Source organism: Lissotriton helveticus, chromosome 1_1 (assembly GCF_964261635.1).
Source record: "Lissotriton helveticus chromosome 1_1, aLisHel1.1, whole genome shotgun sequence".
NCBI lineage: Eukaryota > Metazoa > Chordata > Amphibia > Caudata > Salamandridae > Lissotriton > Lissotriton helveticus.
Window position 1 is genome coordinate 1,370,846,058 of NC_136057.1, and position 16,770 is coordinate 1,370,862,827.

Here is a 16,770-nt window from a genome sequence, read left to right on the forward strand (position 1 = left end):
ATACCACCCAGGCAGCGTCCAATGTCCACAGAACATATAACTCTGCTTCAACAGGAAGTTCTAGCACTTCTACAAAAAGATACTATCAAGTGGTCCCCTTACAGGAACAAGGAACAGGAGTCTACTCCCTGTATTTCCTAATACCCAAGAAGGACGGGACATTAAGACCGATTCTCGACCTCAGGCCCCTAAACCACTACATACAATCGGATCATTTTCACATGATCACTTTACAACAAGTACTCCCATTACTAGAACAGGGAGACTTTCTTACAACACTAGACCGAAAGGACGCCTATTTTCATGTTCCTATACATCCTGCGCACAGGAAGTATCTAAGATTTGTCATACAAGGACAACACTATCAGTTCAAAGTCCTTCCATTAGGGGTCACAACAGCACCACAAGTGTTTACAAAGTGCTTAGCAGTAGAAGCAGCACATCTCAGAAGACAACAGATACATGTCTTTCTTTACCTCGACGACTGGCTCATAAAAGCAAGATCGTTCAACCAGTGTGTACAACACACAAAACAAACAATACAAACATTACACGACTTAGGGTTTACAATAAACTACACCAAGTCGCACCTAGAGCCTTCACACGTTCACCAATATCTAGGAGGTACCATAGGCAGATCGGCAGCTCTAGCGTATCCCAGTAAAGCCAGGATTCAAAGCATTCCGAGCTTAGTCTCCCTTTTTCAATGCCAGCACTCTCTTCAAGCCAGAGTGTTCATGAAACTAATAGGCATGATGGCGTCTTGCATCTTCATAGTTCCTCACGCAAGACTGCAAATGCGCCCACTACAAGAATGTCTAGCACAACAGTGGAATCAGGCTCAAGGTCAGCTCACAGACCTGGTGTTGGTGGACAGCCGTACATATCGCTCTCTGCAATGGTGGAACCCCAAAAACTTGACAAAGGGACGGCCGTTCCTAGACCCTGTTCCACAAATAGTGCTCACAACAGATGCATCCCTCACAGGATGGGGAGCCCATCTCCTGCACTATACCACTCAAGGCCAATGGAACAGCCAACAAAAACTGTTCCACATCAATCACTTAGAGTTGCTAGCGATTTTCCTAGCACTCAAGACTTTTCAAGTACAAGTACAAAACAAAGCTGTTCTAATCCGGACAGACAATATGACAGCTATGTACTTTATACAAAAACAGGGGGGGACACACTCTCTGCAACTGTCCCAGCTTGCACAGAACATTTGGAGATGGGCCATCCCTCAAAACATACACCTGACTGTAGAACACCTTCCAGGAATTCATAATAAGATAGCAGATCTGTTGAGTCATCGGTCACAACAGATTCACAAATGGGAGTTGCACCCACAGGTTCTCCAACCATTTTTCCAAAGGTGGGGGCAGCCACAAATAGATCTGTTTGCCACCCACAAAAACGCAAAATGCCCAACCTTCGCCGCCAGGTTTCCACACCCACGATCGGAGGGAAATGCAATATGGATGAACTGGTCAGGCAGATTTGCGTACGCTTTTCCGCTTCTCCCACTCATTCCACTAGTAGTACGCAAGCTCAGACAACAGTCTCTCAAACTAATACTAGTGGCCCCCACATGGGCACGTCGGCCGTGGTTCTCTTCCAGGGGATCCTCATCAAAGTCATAAGCATTAGAATATTCCCGCCCATGCGCGGGACCCCGGAAACAATATATTATATGTGCCCATATATATATATATATATATATATTTTTTTTTTTCAACAGCCTCTCCCCTCGGGAAGAAAACGAACCGCACACATAACGGGAAAGTGTCTGATTGATTTATTTATATATATATATATATATATATATATATATAGATATATATAAATAAGCAATTGCAGCCAAATAAACAGTAGAGCTGTATTGTGCTGTAAAGAATTTCCACCATACATGAACTTCTGCATTAGAAACATGAGAAACAACACCAAAGATTGTTTAGAACTGTTTTAATGCTTAGAAAGCAGTAGAAATTCTTATAACTCACTTATAACTCACTGAAAGCATAGAAAGCTCCCAGGCTGCATTGCAAACACACAGTCTAAAAAGACTGAAAAGCTAACCTGTAGCTGCAACAAAAAAACTGACACCGTGCCTTTAAGGCACCCATGACCCCCAGCTTCCCATCATGCCTCAGGGGTGACAGTTAGATCAGTTGTTCTTTCCGGCTCCTTCAGGAAGGACCCTGGTAACACAGCTCCACTCATTTCTGGCTCTTCGGACAGAAATTTGCTTCTATTTTCTATCTTTTGGACTTACTTTGACTTTTGACATCTTGTCAAGTAAGGTTTCTGTCATTTTAGACATTTTTTGTGTGGCATTTTATTTTAAAATGCCTTCTCTTTTTGACAACTGTCCTTCTTGTGGCAACAAGAAGGCAAAATCAGACAGTCATGATGTCTGTATACTTTGCTTACCTGATCATCATGATCCTAAGGACTGTCCACATTGCGACGATCGGCGTCGAGATGTGACTCCCCCGCCGACGTCAACAGGGCGACGTCCGGCGTCGAGGAACAAGACCCCTCCGCCGTCAGGCGTCGATCGGCGTAGAAGAGGCGATCTCCGTCGAGGTCTCATCGACGTTCGGTGTCGAGGATGTCCAGAGTTCCTCCGCCGTCGTCACGTAGACACTCGACGTCGAGAGAAAAAGTTCCGTCGGCGGCAAGTCAGCGCCGTTCGACGCCGAGAGACCGTCGTTCTTCACATCACTCATCGACGATGGGGGATAGATTGACGTCGAGGCACTCTGCGATTCTTGTTACGGAATCAGCTTCGCGTCACTCATCTTCAGGTTCCTCCAGTTCATCTTCAAGAACCAGAAGTCCTGTCCATAAATCTCCTCCACGTCGGTCAGAGGTTTCTGCACCTGGGGTGAGGCTATCCCCTAGATCAGTGGTTCCCAAACTTTTGACTCCTGAGGACCCCAATTGAGTCACCACTGGAACCCGGGGACCCCCAAGCAATTTGTATGAGTTAAATTTAAAATATTAAAACAGTAATTCGAAAAAAATACACACGTGTGCACACAAAACAAATACTCAAAGTACTTGGGCGCAGATTTACAATAAGTGACGCATCCATGCATTTCAGCAGAGATGCGCCACTTATTGTGCACCATGCCTCCGCCACCCTTGATGCGCCGCATTTACAATGCTGCGCCTCATGGGGCAAAAAAGCACAGAAGCATGACGCATCTGTGCCGTAAAGGTGACGCATTGCTGGAGTTGCGCCACAAGCGCGACACAGCACCAGCAATGCTCTGGGGGGCCCTATCTTGTTAATGCTGCGTCAATCCTTACGCCTGCTTCAAGCAGGCACAGGGTTTTGACGTAACATGGGCCCCAAAGTGACTGAGTGAAATATTGTAGATTTCACTCAGCCACTTTTAGTAGGCGTTCCTGCGCCGGAATGCCTCCTTCTTCTACGTGGCACATCCCAGATGCGTCATGTTGTAAATACCCTGCATCATGGCGCGTCTTTTGCGCCGCCGCTGCATCACGAAAGTGACGCAACAGCGGCGTAAAAGAGGCACAAGAGGCTTGTAAATCTGCCCCTAAGAATTTTGGGGCCAGATGTACGACCATTTCATTTAGCGCCTCGCAATTGGCGACACATTGCGAGTGGCACTTTGCGAGTCGCTAAAATGATATGTACAACAGTGTGTTTAACACTGTTTCGGATTCCCAATGGGGTCGCAAATTGCGAGGTTCATTAATATTAATGAGCCTCTCGCAATTTGCGAGCCTATTGAGAATGCCAGCCCTCCTAGGTATGGTGGCCTGCTGGGCTCTGCAGGCCACCATGTCTGGGGCTGCTTTTAAATAAAGCAGTTAAAAAAAAATGCAGCCCATTTACCGTGCATTTAAAAAAATAAAATGAAACGTTTTCGTTTCATTTTCTAAGGGCAGGCAGAGGTCCCTGGACCACTGCCTGCCCTTAAAAAATACTTTTGCATGCATTTGCAAATGGGAAGGGGTCCCCAGGGGACCCCTTCCCCTTTGCGAATGCATTACCATCTACTTAAAGTAGGTGGTAATTGCGAGTGTTTTGCGACCGCAAAACATTTGTACATGGTTTTAAGACTCGCTATTTGAATGGGAATGCCCCTTCCAAATAGCAAGTTGCAAAATAGGCAATGTACATGACCCAATACGTTTTTGCATGTGAAAGCGGGTTCACGAACCCGTTCGGTGCATATAAAAACGCGCCCTTAGTATTTTACATTGAAGTAATAGACCCTCTGTCACATGTATTTCATTTGTTTTATAGCATCTCTCATACCATTGTAGGATGTCAGAGCACTTGACATCACACACATATAGAGACATTGAATCATACATGTAAATCAGTGTGTATATAAAATGTTTAAAGAGTGCTTGGTCTGGAAAAGCACAAACTCAGGATTCATAACTCAGTGGCTAGCACTGACGTTAACATTAAAAATGTATTTCCACCCAAATAAATCTTTTTAGCAGCATCAGGATAATGAATAACTGGGAAAAAACAAAAATTACTAACTGGTACCATGCAGTTTGCAAGCAGCTCTTTGATGACAGTTTATAGGTCCCTCTGCTACATTACGATGGTCACTTATGAAGTGCGCAGTAACAAAAGAATCTCCGTGAAAAAAGCAATAACCACGAATCTATGCACATAAAATGCTGCTTTTTAAAATGCATGCTACACGTTCTTTGCAATAGGCACATTAGCCCTCTGTGCTACATTAGTTAAGTCAAAGCTGTCACTAAACAAAACTCTCCTCACGCTCCAGCAGGTACGTTAATCACTGGCTTTATCTTGACACTTTTATTGTTGCTGGAAAGCTGCTAATTATACAAGAAACTTTTCTGTGCTTTTAAAACTGTTGCCTGCGGACCCCCTGGGAATGTGTCACGGACCCCTGGGGGTCCGCGGACCACAGTTTGGGAAACACTGCCCTAGATGGTATGCACCACTGCAGAATTGGCAGGAATCAGGGGCTACGGAACGCCTTCGGCAGTACGTCAGCCCGGAACATAGATCTCCGCTGCAAAGGCTGGTGGCTGAAGTAGACAGAGTCAGTCCTCCCAGGCGACAGGCAGCACGTTCACCTGAAAGGAGACCAGATAGATCTCGTTCTCCAAGAAGGGAGGAACGCCCAAGAAGATCTCGTTCTCCAAGGAGAGAGGAACGTCCCAGAAGGTCTCGTTCTCCAAGAAAGGAAGAACGTTCCAGAAGATCGGGCGAGAGGCGACGCAGTTCCCATCGCAGGAGTAGAAGAACCCCTGCCACCTCTTTTACCTCCTCTACCAGATCTTCGACTAGGGATTATTCCCCTACTCTCACCGACAGCCCTATTTCCAGAGTCTCTCAAGTGGACGACATCAATACTTATCTAGATGTCCTTCAGAGAGGAGCTAAGAAATTAAATATTGAGATGGCTGTCCCACAAGTCCACGGTAATTTTTGAGACATTGCACCAAAAATCTTCTTCCCGTCCGTTACTTCCTTTAGTCCCAGGAATCATGGATCCAGTCAAGAACATTTTCCTCACCCCTGCAACCATCAGAGCAGTGCCGGCTTGCATACAAAAGAAATACAGGCTGGCGGACTCGGACCCAATCTTTGCCAAATCTGATCCACCAGCAGATTCATTTATTGTGGCAGCGGCTCGAAAGACCCATGCAGTCGCTCCTTCATCTACTGTCCTGCCAGATAAGGACAGTAAAACACAGGACTCATGGGGTCGCAAAGTTTGTAATGCTGCCGCTTCTGCCCTGAAGGTTTCCAGTGCGTCCGCGCTTCTGGGAAGGTATGACAGAGCCTTATGGGACTCGATGGAGCGCTTCAAAGCCAAACTTCCGAAGGAATAGCAAAAAGACTTTGAAGAGGCACTTACGGAAGGCTGTCTGGTGTCAAACCAGATAAGCACCGCGGCGGACGGTGCAGTGTTGGCGGCACATTCTTATTCACATGGAATATGCGCCAGAAGGTCTTCTTGGTTGCGCTTAACATGCTTGAAACCGGATGCTCAGCAGCGCATCTTGAATCTTCCTTTCTCTGGGTCCTCTCTCTTCGGGGAACACGCAGATGAAGAGATGACCCGGATGAAGACCGAATTGGACACGGTAAAAGCGGTCGGTTTGGAGAAAAAAAAAGAATTCAAACGACGCTTCAAATCCAACAGGGGCAGAGGGGCTCAACAGAGGGTTCAAACCCCTCAGTGGTCCCAGAACAAAAATCAGGGAAAAACCCAATTTCGAGGAGGCAAATCCAACAGAGGTAGAGGAGGTCATCAGCAGTCCTCTTCCACAACGAGAGGAGGGAAAGCTTGAGCAGTGGCTTCCTCTGGCGCCGTTTGTGCTTCACAACATCTGGCAGAGTGGGTCAGCATCACAAAAGATCGTTGGGTGCTGAATATACTGCGCAATGGATATGCAATACGTTTCCGTGCGATCCCAAAGTCCATACCTCAAAAAAAAGTCTGCCCGTACCAACTAAATCTTCTCCAAAGAGAGGTCAAGACTCTTCTCCAAAAAAGAGCCATCGAGGAGGTTCCTCCCTCTCAAAGGGGAAAAGGAGTCTACTCCAAATACTTTCTTGTCCCCAAAAAAGATCAGGAGGACAAGTTCAGACCCATCTTGGACCTTCGCCTTCTAAACAAGGTGGAGGTCAAAGAAAAGTTCCGCATGTTGGCTCTTCACCAAATATGCCCACATCTTCAAGTCGGAGATTGGATGTGTTCGGTGGATTTGCAAGATGCGTACTTTCATATTCCGATCGCCCTTCGCCATCGGAAATACTTGAGATTTGTGGTAGGAAGCAAGCACTACCAGTACAAAGTGCTGCCCTTCGGGCTCAAGTCAGCACCACGAGTCTTCACCAAATGCATGGCAGTGGTTGCGGCTTATCTACACAAGAAGGGGCTCTTCGTCTATCCATACCTGGACGACTGGCTCCTGAAAGGCCCATCTCCCCGACAGGTACTCAACGACTTTCAACTGTGCCTACAGCAGTTACACAAGTTAGGCCTCCATGTGAACAAGGAAAAGTCTGTCCAACAACCGACCCAGAGCATCCACTACCTGGGCGCAGTTCTGGACACAAGTCTGGAAAAAGCGTTTCCTTCGGAGGAGAGACTATCATCTATGAAACAGAAGTGCAGGACTCTCCTCCAGTCTCGAAATCCATCAGTCAGACAGGTAGGTTCCCTGCTGGGCTCCATGGCGTCCTGCATTTTTCTGATACCGAACGCCAGACTGAGAATGCGGCCTCTGGAGCAGGCTCTAGAGGACCAGTGGGACCAAGCGACAGGGGATTGGGAGGATCGAATCAATTTGTCCCAGACAGCGAGGACGTCCATCCTATGGTGGACTCGCCCGCAGAATGTGTTGCTGGGAGTACCGTTTCATCAACCTCTTCCAACACTGTCCGTGGTCACGGACGCTTCTCTAGATGGCTGGGGGGCACACATGGGGTGCCTTCAGATTCAAGGTCGGTGGTCAAGTCAGCAGCAAACCTACCACATCAACATGCTGGAGCTTCGGGCAGTTCATCTAGCTCTCAAGGCTTTTCTTCCAGCTATAAACACCGACTCAGTCCTACTGCAGACAGACAATACCACCACCATGTTCAATCTGAACAAGCAAGGGGGCACACGATCTCGCCCTCTCTCCCTGGAGGCTCAGGCGATCTGGCACTGGCTTCTGGCTCGGGCCTATCAGTAGTGGCAGTACACCTTCCAGGCGAATTAAACACCAAGGCAGACGCATTCAGCAGGCACTTCGAAGATCAGCCAGACTGGGTGCTAAACGACGAAGTGGTAGAAGAGGGAAACATCCTTTACAACGCAACTTTTACCACGCAGTGCCTTTACGACGCAACTTTTACAACGCAAACCATTACAACGCATTGCGCTGGGGGGCGCTCTAGGATAGGGAATAGGTTTAATTTACTATCCAACACCTTCCCTACTATCCACGGGGACTGGAGTTGGAATAGTAAATTAAACTATACACTATCCAGCGCCCCAAAGCACTATGCGTTGTAAAGGCATGCGTTGTAAAAACAGCGTTGTAAAGGCATGCGATGTAAAAGTATGCGTTGTAATGTCATACATCCGGTAGAAGAACTTTTTCGTTGTTGGGGTCGTCCAACAATAGACTTGTTTGCAGATGACGAAAACGCAAAATGCCACGCCTTCGCGCCCAGATTCCACCGGCCAGGGACGCAGGGGAATGCTCTCCTGATGGATTGGTCAGGAACATTTGCTTACGCGTTTCCTCCCCTGGCTCTGATTCCGAAGGTGGTGTCCAAGCTCCTCAGGTCGGACATGGAGATGATCTTGATAGGTCCGGATTGGCCACGGCAGTGGTGGTGCCCGGACCTTCTGCATCTGTCTGTGTGTCCACACAGACGGCTTCCTTGCAGACCGCGGACCTGTTGAGCAAGATGAACGGGAGGATACTTCATCCCAACCTCCCATCACTGAACCTGACAGCATGGCTCCTGAGGTCCTACAATATGGGCATCTGAACCTGCCTCCCGAATGTATGCACATTTTAAAAGAGGCGAAGAGGCCTTCCACGAGAGCGTCCTATGCTTTCAAGTGGGAAAGGTTTTACATATGGTGTAGGGATCGTCACCTAGATCCTACTAAAGGGCAGGAGGAAGTAATTCTTCCATACCTCCTTTCCTTGGCAACTTCAGGTTTGAAATATGCTTCCATTAGAGTGCATCTGTCAGCCTTAGTAGCGTACAGGAAATCACCTAACCAGATTTCTTTCTTTCAGGTTCCGGTGGTCAAGGATTTCCTCCAGGGGTTGAAGAAAGTCTATCCCCCTGTGTGCAATCCTTCTCCTGCTTGGGAATTGAACCTGGATCTATCCAGGTTAATGTCACCTCCTTTCGAACCCATCCACAAGGCCTCTTTGCAACATCTCTCTTGGAAAGCGGCTTTTTAGTGGCGATTACCTCAGCGCACAGAGTAAGTGAGATACAAGCGCTCTGTACTAAGGAACCATATACAGTTTTCCATCACAATAGAGTAGTCCTGAGAGCTCATCTATCCTTCTTGCCTAACGTGGTTTCTGATTTTCATATAAATCAGTCCATTTCCCTCCCTTCGTTCTTTCCAAATCCTACGACCTCGGCTGAGCGGTCGCTGCACTCCTTGGATCTTAAGAGAGTGCTCAAGTTCTATTTGGAAAAGACCAAGGGTATCAGGAAGACGGATCAGCTGTTTGTGAACTATGGTTCAATGAGAACGGGCTTTCCAGCGGCCAAGAGATCCATCTCCAGGTGGATTGTCTCTTGCATTAAATTGGCCTATCAGCTTGCAGGCAAGCCTTTATTGGTGTCACCCAAAGCGCATTCCACTAGACGGAAGGCAGCTACAGTAGCTTTCTTACATGACATTTCTATGTCCGAGATATGTAAGGCTGCTACCTGGAAATCGGTTCATACATTTACGAGGCATTACTGTCTAGAATCTGATTCCAGGGCTGATACTCAAGTAGGGCAAGCCTCCTTGAGGAATCTGTTTGGGTAGCCTATGGCCTGCCCAGGCTTGTTGATAACTTTACTGTATTGTTATTCCTTTGCCCGCAGGGATGAGGTGAGGCTCGCTATTCTATTCTAATGCTTATGACTATTGATGAGGATCCCCTGGAAGAGAAGGATTAGTTACTTACCTGTAATCCTAGTTCTCTTCCAGAGGTATCCTCATCAAAGTCATAAGCAACCCTCCCACCTCCCCGGGCAAAGGACATTCGTTAATGAGGAGATATTGTTAACCTATTTGTTCCTTGGGTTTTCAGTCTCCGAAAAGAACAACTGACCTAACTGTCACCCCTGAGGGATGATGGGAAGCTGGGGGTCATGGGTGCCTTAAAGGCATGGTGTCAGTTTTTTTGTTGCAGCTACAGGTTAGCTTTTTAGTCTTTTTAGACTGTGTGTTTGCAATGCAGCCTGGGAGCTTTCTAAGCTTTCAGTGAGTTATAAGAATTTCTACTGCTTTCTAAGCATTAAATCATTTTCTAAACAATCTTTGGTGTTGTTTCTCATGTTTCTAATGCAGAAGTTCATGTATGGTGGAAATTCTTTACATCATAATTCAGCTCTACTGTTTATTTGGCTGCAATTGCTTATATATATATATATATATATATATATATATATATATATATATATGGGGCACATATAATATATTGTTTCCGGGGTCCCGCGCATGGGGGGGTCCCGCGCATGGGCGGGAATATTCTAATGCTTATGACTTTGATGAGCATACCCCTGGAAGAGAACTAGGATTACAGGTAAGTAACTAATCCTTCACCACGCTACTAGATCTCTCACTGGTTCCACATCAGAAATTACGGCTCACGCCATCCCTGTTAACACAGAACCATGGAGAAATAAGGCACCCAGAACCAAACCAACTGAATTTGGCGATCTGGCTCCTGAGGTCTTAGAGTTTGGCTACTGAAACTTACCACCAGACTGTATGAACATAATTAAAGAAGCTAGAAGACCCACCACTAGAGCATGGTATGCTTTTAAGTGGAAAAGATTTGCAATATACTGTAACAACAATCACATTGATCCATTGGATGTTTCCATCCAAAATATTATTTGCTACCTTCTACACCTACAAAGGTCCAACTTGGCTTATTCTTCCATACGACTGCATCTAGCAGCAATTGCAGCCTATTTACATAATAGACAGCATCTATCTCTCTTTAGAGTACCTGTAATAAAAGCATTTATGGAAGGATTAAAACGAATAATCCTACCTAGGTTACCACCTGCACCAGTATGGAACCTAAACGTGGTCCTTACAAGACTTATGGGTCCCCCTTTTGAGCCTTTACACAAGTGTGAACTGCAATCCCTAACATGGAAAACTGCCTTCCTTGTTGCCATCACCTCTCTCAGAAGAGTTAGTGAAATACAAGCATTCACAATAGAACCATTTTTTCAGATACACCCTAACAAAGTGGTTCTTAGACCCAATCCTAAATTCCTGCCAAAAGTGATTACTCCGTTTCACCTTAACCTATCAGTAGAGTTACCAGTGTTTTTTCAAAAAACAGACTCTGTTGCGGAAAGGGCTTTACACACCTTAGATGTTAGAAGAGCTCTTTTATACTACACAGACAGGACTAAATTCTTCAGAAAGACAAAACAACTATTTGTATCTTTCTCTTCCCCACACAAAGGCAATCCCATCTCTAAAGGAGGAATTGCCAGATGGATTGTAAAGTGTATTCAAATATGCTATCAAAAAGCTAAACGTACACTAACAGTTCCTCCTAGAGCGCACTTCACTCGCAAACTAGGAGCCTCTATGGCTTTCTTAGGAAACATACCACTAGAGGACATATGCAAGGCAGCAACATGGTCTACCATACACACCTTCACTAAACACTATTGTGTTGATGTGCAAGCGACCACCGCTAGGGGAGACACTGCTGCACAATCGTTGCTAAGTGTACAATCTGCAGCTCATATGCCTCGAACGGAATATGCTACTTACCAGTATGCATCTGTTCTTGGCATGTAGAGCTGCAGAGTTGTACACGCCCTCCCGCCTCCCCGGGACTTGTATCCGTTCCAGTACTCATCTTACTTAGATGCACACGCATGGACATCTTTTCTCTTTACTTCTACTAACTCCATCATTTCCCATCATGGCGAAAAACAATCTGAGGATGGAGTCGATGACCATGCGCAGTATTGTCCAACGGAGGAGTCACCTATCTCGTGACTACAAAGACTTCTTCCAAGAAGACGACAACCTGCAATCATCGGAGCCCAACACCAGGTGGCAATCTATTGCTAAGTGTACAACTCTGCAGCTCTACTTGCCAAGAACAGATGCATACTGGTAAGTAGCATATTCCTTTGGAAGCCCGCAGTAGGCGCAATAATATCCGCGTAATTGGAATTCCAGAATCGACGAACACTGGCAGAATGGAGGACTATATTGAGCAGTTACTACTGGCGGCTGTTGGTAAAGAAGCTTTCTCCTCGCAGTTCATAGTAGAGCGAGCACACAGATCACTTGGACCGCGGCCGATGCCAGGTAAACCCCCCGCGGCCCATCATCGCGAGGTTACTGAATTATAGATATAGGGACATTGCTCTATGTGCGCAAGGAATAAGCAGACACTAAAATATGATGGCAACATCTTCTCGATATACCCGGACTTTACACCCATGGTGCAGGAGGAGAGCCGCAAGTTTATAGAAGTCAAGAGGAAGCTACGAGCGGCGCAAATAGATTATGCGCTCCTGTATCCAGCGAAATTAAGAGTGACACACCAAGGAAAGCAGAGGTTCTTCACGAATCCGCAACAAGTTGAAGACTTTCTCCGGTCAGTGAAGCGGGCGAACCAAGGAGGAGGAGGAGGTCGAGGTCAGGGAGCCTCGCAATGCCCTGACCGCGTTGGCGATGATAAGGACTTGTAATGAACATCCTCCGTGAACTCTATTGTGTATCGTAAGGTGATGTTTGGTGGGCTGATGGGTATGGCTGATCAACCTGACTTGAGGGAGTGAGATCGTTCTAATTGTCTCATTTGCTCTTATGTTATTGAAGTACCATGCTCCGCTCCCCCAGCAAAAGTCCTGGTACAACACCACAGGGAGGCTTGTGGGGAGCGGGGAGAATGTGTAGCTGTCTAGACATGTCCCCCAACGGGTATTCCCCCATGGTAGATCAATGCACAATATGTGAAGGGGTTTTAGCATTTTGTTTGTTGAAGTTGGAAGAAGGGGGGGGGTATTGAATACTGGCAAAGTTGGGTTATTTCAGTGGGGGGGGAGGTAGGGGACAGGGATTGGTTGGTTGGTTCATAAGAGACATTGAATGTACAGCTTCCTCCTTAAGGAGCAAGCTGGCGGGGTAGGAGGACAGGGAACAGCATCGAACAAGGGGCATTCGGCAAAAATGTGTGCTGATACAGGGCTGGGTGAAGACTGCATGGTCGACAGTCATGACACAGACAATGCTTAGACAATATGGCTAACACGACTGTGGGTACACTAAATGTTATTACATGGAATGTGAGAGGGATGGGCGATCCCAAGAAAAGGAGGCATATATTATCTTACCTTGACAGACATAACGTGCACATTGCCATGCTGCAGGAGTCTCATTTTGCGCGTCAGAAGCAGCACACCTTGGCCGCCAGATGGGCGGAACACAGAGTCTTCTCTTCTTACTCCACTTATGTACGGGGAACAGCAATATTAATAGAGACAGGTCCTCTTCTGGCTAGAGGGCACTGCGTGGGACTCCGAGGGCAGGTTTTGCCTAGCATGGGGCCGGTTGGGCACCACAACCGTAACGCTAGTCTGTTGTTATGGGCCAAACTCGGACGAGCCGTTTTTTTTACACACTATGGGCTAAGATTTTTGAGGTAGACTCCACTCATATTATTTGGGGAGGCGACTTCAATGTGACTTATTGTCCCGGACTGGACAGATCACACCCTGCCCCACACCATTACATTAAGGCACAGGCCGGGCTGAGGGACATAATGTCTGCCTATCAGCTTGTGGGTCCCTGGCGTCATACACATCCCGCTGCAAGGGAGGGCACGCATTTTACAGCGCAGGCGCAAACATGAGCCCGATTGGATTACTTTTTAGTATCCAGGGGAACGGCACCTGCGATAAACACGGTGAAACACCTGGCACGATCCTACTCTGACCATGCACCAGTGGTGTTGGTACTCTCATCTGACGATTTGACGACACCGCACAGCCCCTGGCGACTACATGCCCCTATATTGCTTGATACGGTGTTCCAGGAGGAGTTGCGAGAAGTACGCTACTTTTTTTATCGCAATAAAGATTCAGTGAATAGTGTTGAGATTGTCTGGGAGGCCTTTAAGGTCACGATTCGGGGATACTGCATAGCTGAAGGGTCCGGCGTGCTGAGGGACATCACGAATTCTCTGCGCACTCTTAAAATGGATCTTAAGAAGCTGGAGACGGAACTTACACGAGACCCAGGGGGTGCTACACAAGCAAATTTCAGAAGTAAGCTTACTGAATATATGGAGGAGGCTAGGAGAGCGGCGCAGTTCCGGGGTAAATACTGGGTTGCCCGCCAGTATGGAGAATGGGAGAGGCCTGGAAAGGCATTAGCGCAGAAAGCGAAGCGGCCTAGATGCAACAATTATGTACTGGAAGTGGTGGATCCGGAGGGGGAGGTGTGCCGAGATACAACTACTATACCTAACGCATTTTTGAGGCATTACAAAATCCTCTATAGCACAACCAGAACAAATAACCTTGACTTGGACGGTTTTCTGGGAGCTGTAGCGCTGGGCGAACTCAGCGATGTGCAGAGAACTTTCTTGTGCGCACCATTTGAACTAGATGAGGTACGGAATGCGATCATGGGTCTACAGGTTGGGAAGGCCACAGGGACGGATGGCATCCCAGCAGATTTTACAAAACATACGTGGATCTAATGGCCCCTATTCTTCGGGAAGTGTATGAAGATGCATTAGAAGTGGGTCATCTGCCGGCCTCTATGAGGGAGGCGCTCATATTGTCGCTGCTAACACCGGGTAAGGAACCCAACCAATGCGACTCATGTAGGCCCTTGTCGCTCCTCAATTGCCATGCAAAAATTTTGGCCAAATTGATTGCAACGCGCCTGAGTCTCTTAGTGGAAAACTTGATATTCCCCGACCAATCGGGTTTTGTGCCTGGTAGGGCCACTTCCCACAACTTGAGGACGCTATTTGCCGTCTTAAATAATGTCTCGCCTGACCTACCGCTGGCGGCGTTTTTTTTAGATGCCACCAAGGCATTCGACTCCATAGAATGGGATTATATTTTCGGAGTTATGAGACGAATGAGCTTCCCCCCGCTGTTCTTGTCATGGATTGCATTGTTATACTGTTTGCCAGTGGCAAAGGTCCTCATTAACGGACACACGTCACAAACTTTTAGTATCACGAGAGGGACATTGTAAGGGTGCCCCCTCTCCCCTTTGCTTTTCGCAATAGCGGGCGGCAAAACTAAGACAACACCACAATGATAAGGCTCTCCGTTGTAATCTGCGCCAGGTGCTAATCTCATTATATGCAGACAACATCACTCTGTACCTACGGGACCCCCAGCAAAATCTGAATCCGATATTAAGAGAATGTATTGTTTTTGGGCACCTCTCAGGAGATCACATAAACTGGGGAAAATCATGCATTTTTCTATTGACCGCAGCCACGACGCGCTTCTCGCCAGATTTCCCCCTGGAGTGGTGCGAGGAAGAAGTGAAATACTTGGGGTTCAGAGTCACCAAGAATAGAGAAGAACTTATGAGGCTAAATTATGGCACAGCCATGACTAACAAAACAGAATGTGTAATGCTTTGGGTGGCACTGCCCCTCTCCATGGCGGGTTGCGCTTCTTTAATTAAAATGGTAGTACTCCCCCCGACTTCTGTATTTATTTCTGAGCATCCCCTTCTACCCGGGTGTCTTTTTCTTCAAATCACTTAGATCGGAGATGTTGCGTCTGGGGTGGGGGGGGGGGGAGGGGGGGGTTCAAACAACCCAGAATACAATGGGAGGTGATAAGACCATACTCGCAAGGCGGGTTTGGCATACCAAATTTTGAACTTTATTTTCTGAGTGCGCAGGCCTGCTACGCCTGGTTCTGGGTGAAGCAACCGAAATACATGCCACAAGTGGCGGCAGAACACTGGCTGTTGCACCCCATACCTATTGAAGGAGCCCTATATGTGGGAGTAACAGATAGGGTAGCCAACGCCCTCACAGGTACGATAACAGCTTGGCAGCGCATACAAAATATGTTAGAGGTACCCATGACATATTCGCCCTAACTGCCCCTCACTTACCACCCCGACATGCCACTATTCCAGGAAGGGGTCTTTAGGAATTTCCAGCAGCGAACTCACATACATAGTTGGGGGGGGACCTGTACCGCGAAGGCCAATTCCGTAGTATTGACCACTTGTTCCAATCCGCACAGAAGACGCCATTAGATGTCTTTCTTTATCTCAGATTGAGAAATGGGATGAGAAAAATTACTCCTGACTTTCCTGCGGAACCGCAGGTGCTGACCCCATTGCAGCTCGTATTGGAGAGGGCTTCGCCCAAACGGTTGGTTTCGCTGATATATTGCTCGGTACACTCACAAATGGCAACCACACCACCACCTTCGCGTAAGAAATGGGATGAGTAGTTGGGCCTAGTGCTGACGGACGAACAATGGGAGGAGAGCTGTCTGCAAACTGAACGAGTATCAGCTAGCAGTATACTTAGGCTCACACATTATACATTTTTACACAGAATGTATTATACACCAGCCAAGATGTGTAGGTTCAAGTTGAGAGAAGATGATAGGTGTGATAGATATCGCACTTCGGGGGCGGACTTGCTTCATCTAGCATGGGAGTGCCCTGAGGTAAATGCATACTGGGATCAAGTGTTTAAGGCATTGCGCGAAATGATAGATGCACCTGTGGAGCCCACACCACTGACGGCACTACTGGGATATGTCAAACCAATCCGACCAGAACACCGCAAATTCACTGCGCTGGCACTACTCATGGCTAAGAGAAGGATAGCGTGCCGGTGGGGCAGGGGTTGTGCACCCAAGTTTAAGGAATGGATGGCTGATTAAGGTTGTGTGCCAGGAGAGGCTCTCAACCTATGCAGAGCTACTTCCAGTTGCCTCCCGGCCCAGGGATGTGTTGGTCCCATTACAGTGCTACTTGCTAGCTCTCCTGAGAG

General features: G+C 47.3%; 1 protein-coding gene across 1 annotated transcript in view; it reads left to right on the forward strand.

The window, feature by feature from the left end:
- The window catches only part of CSNK1E (casein kinase 1 epsilon), a 182,037-nt gene that overhangs the window by 110,285 nt on the left and 54,982 nt on the right, over positions 1-16,770 (forward strand). The window lies entirely within an intron of this gene.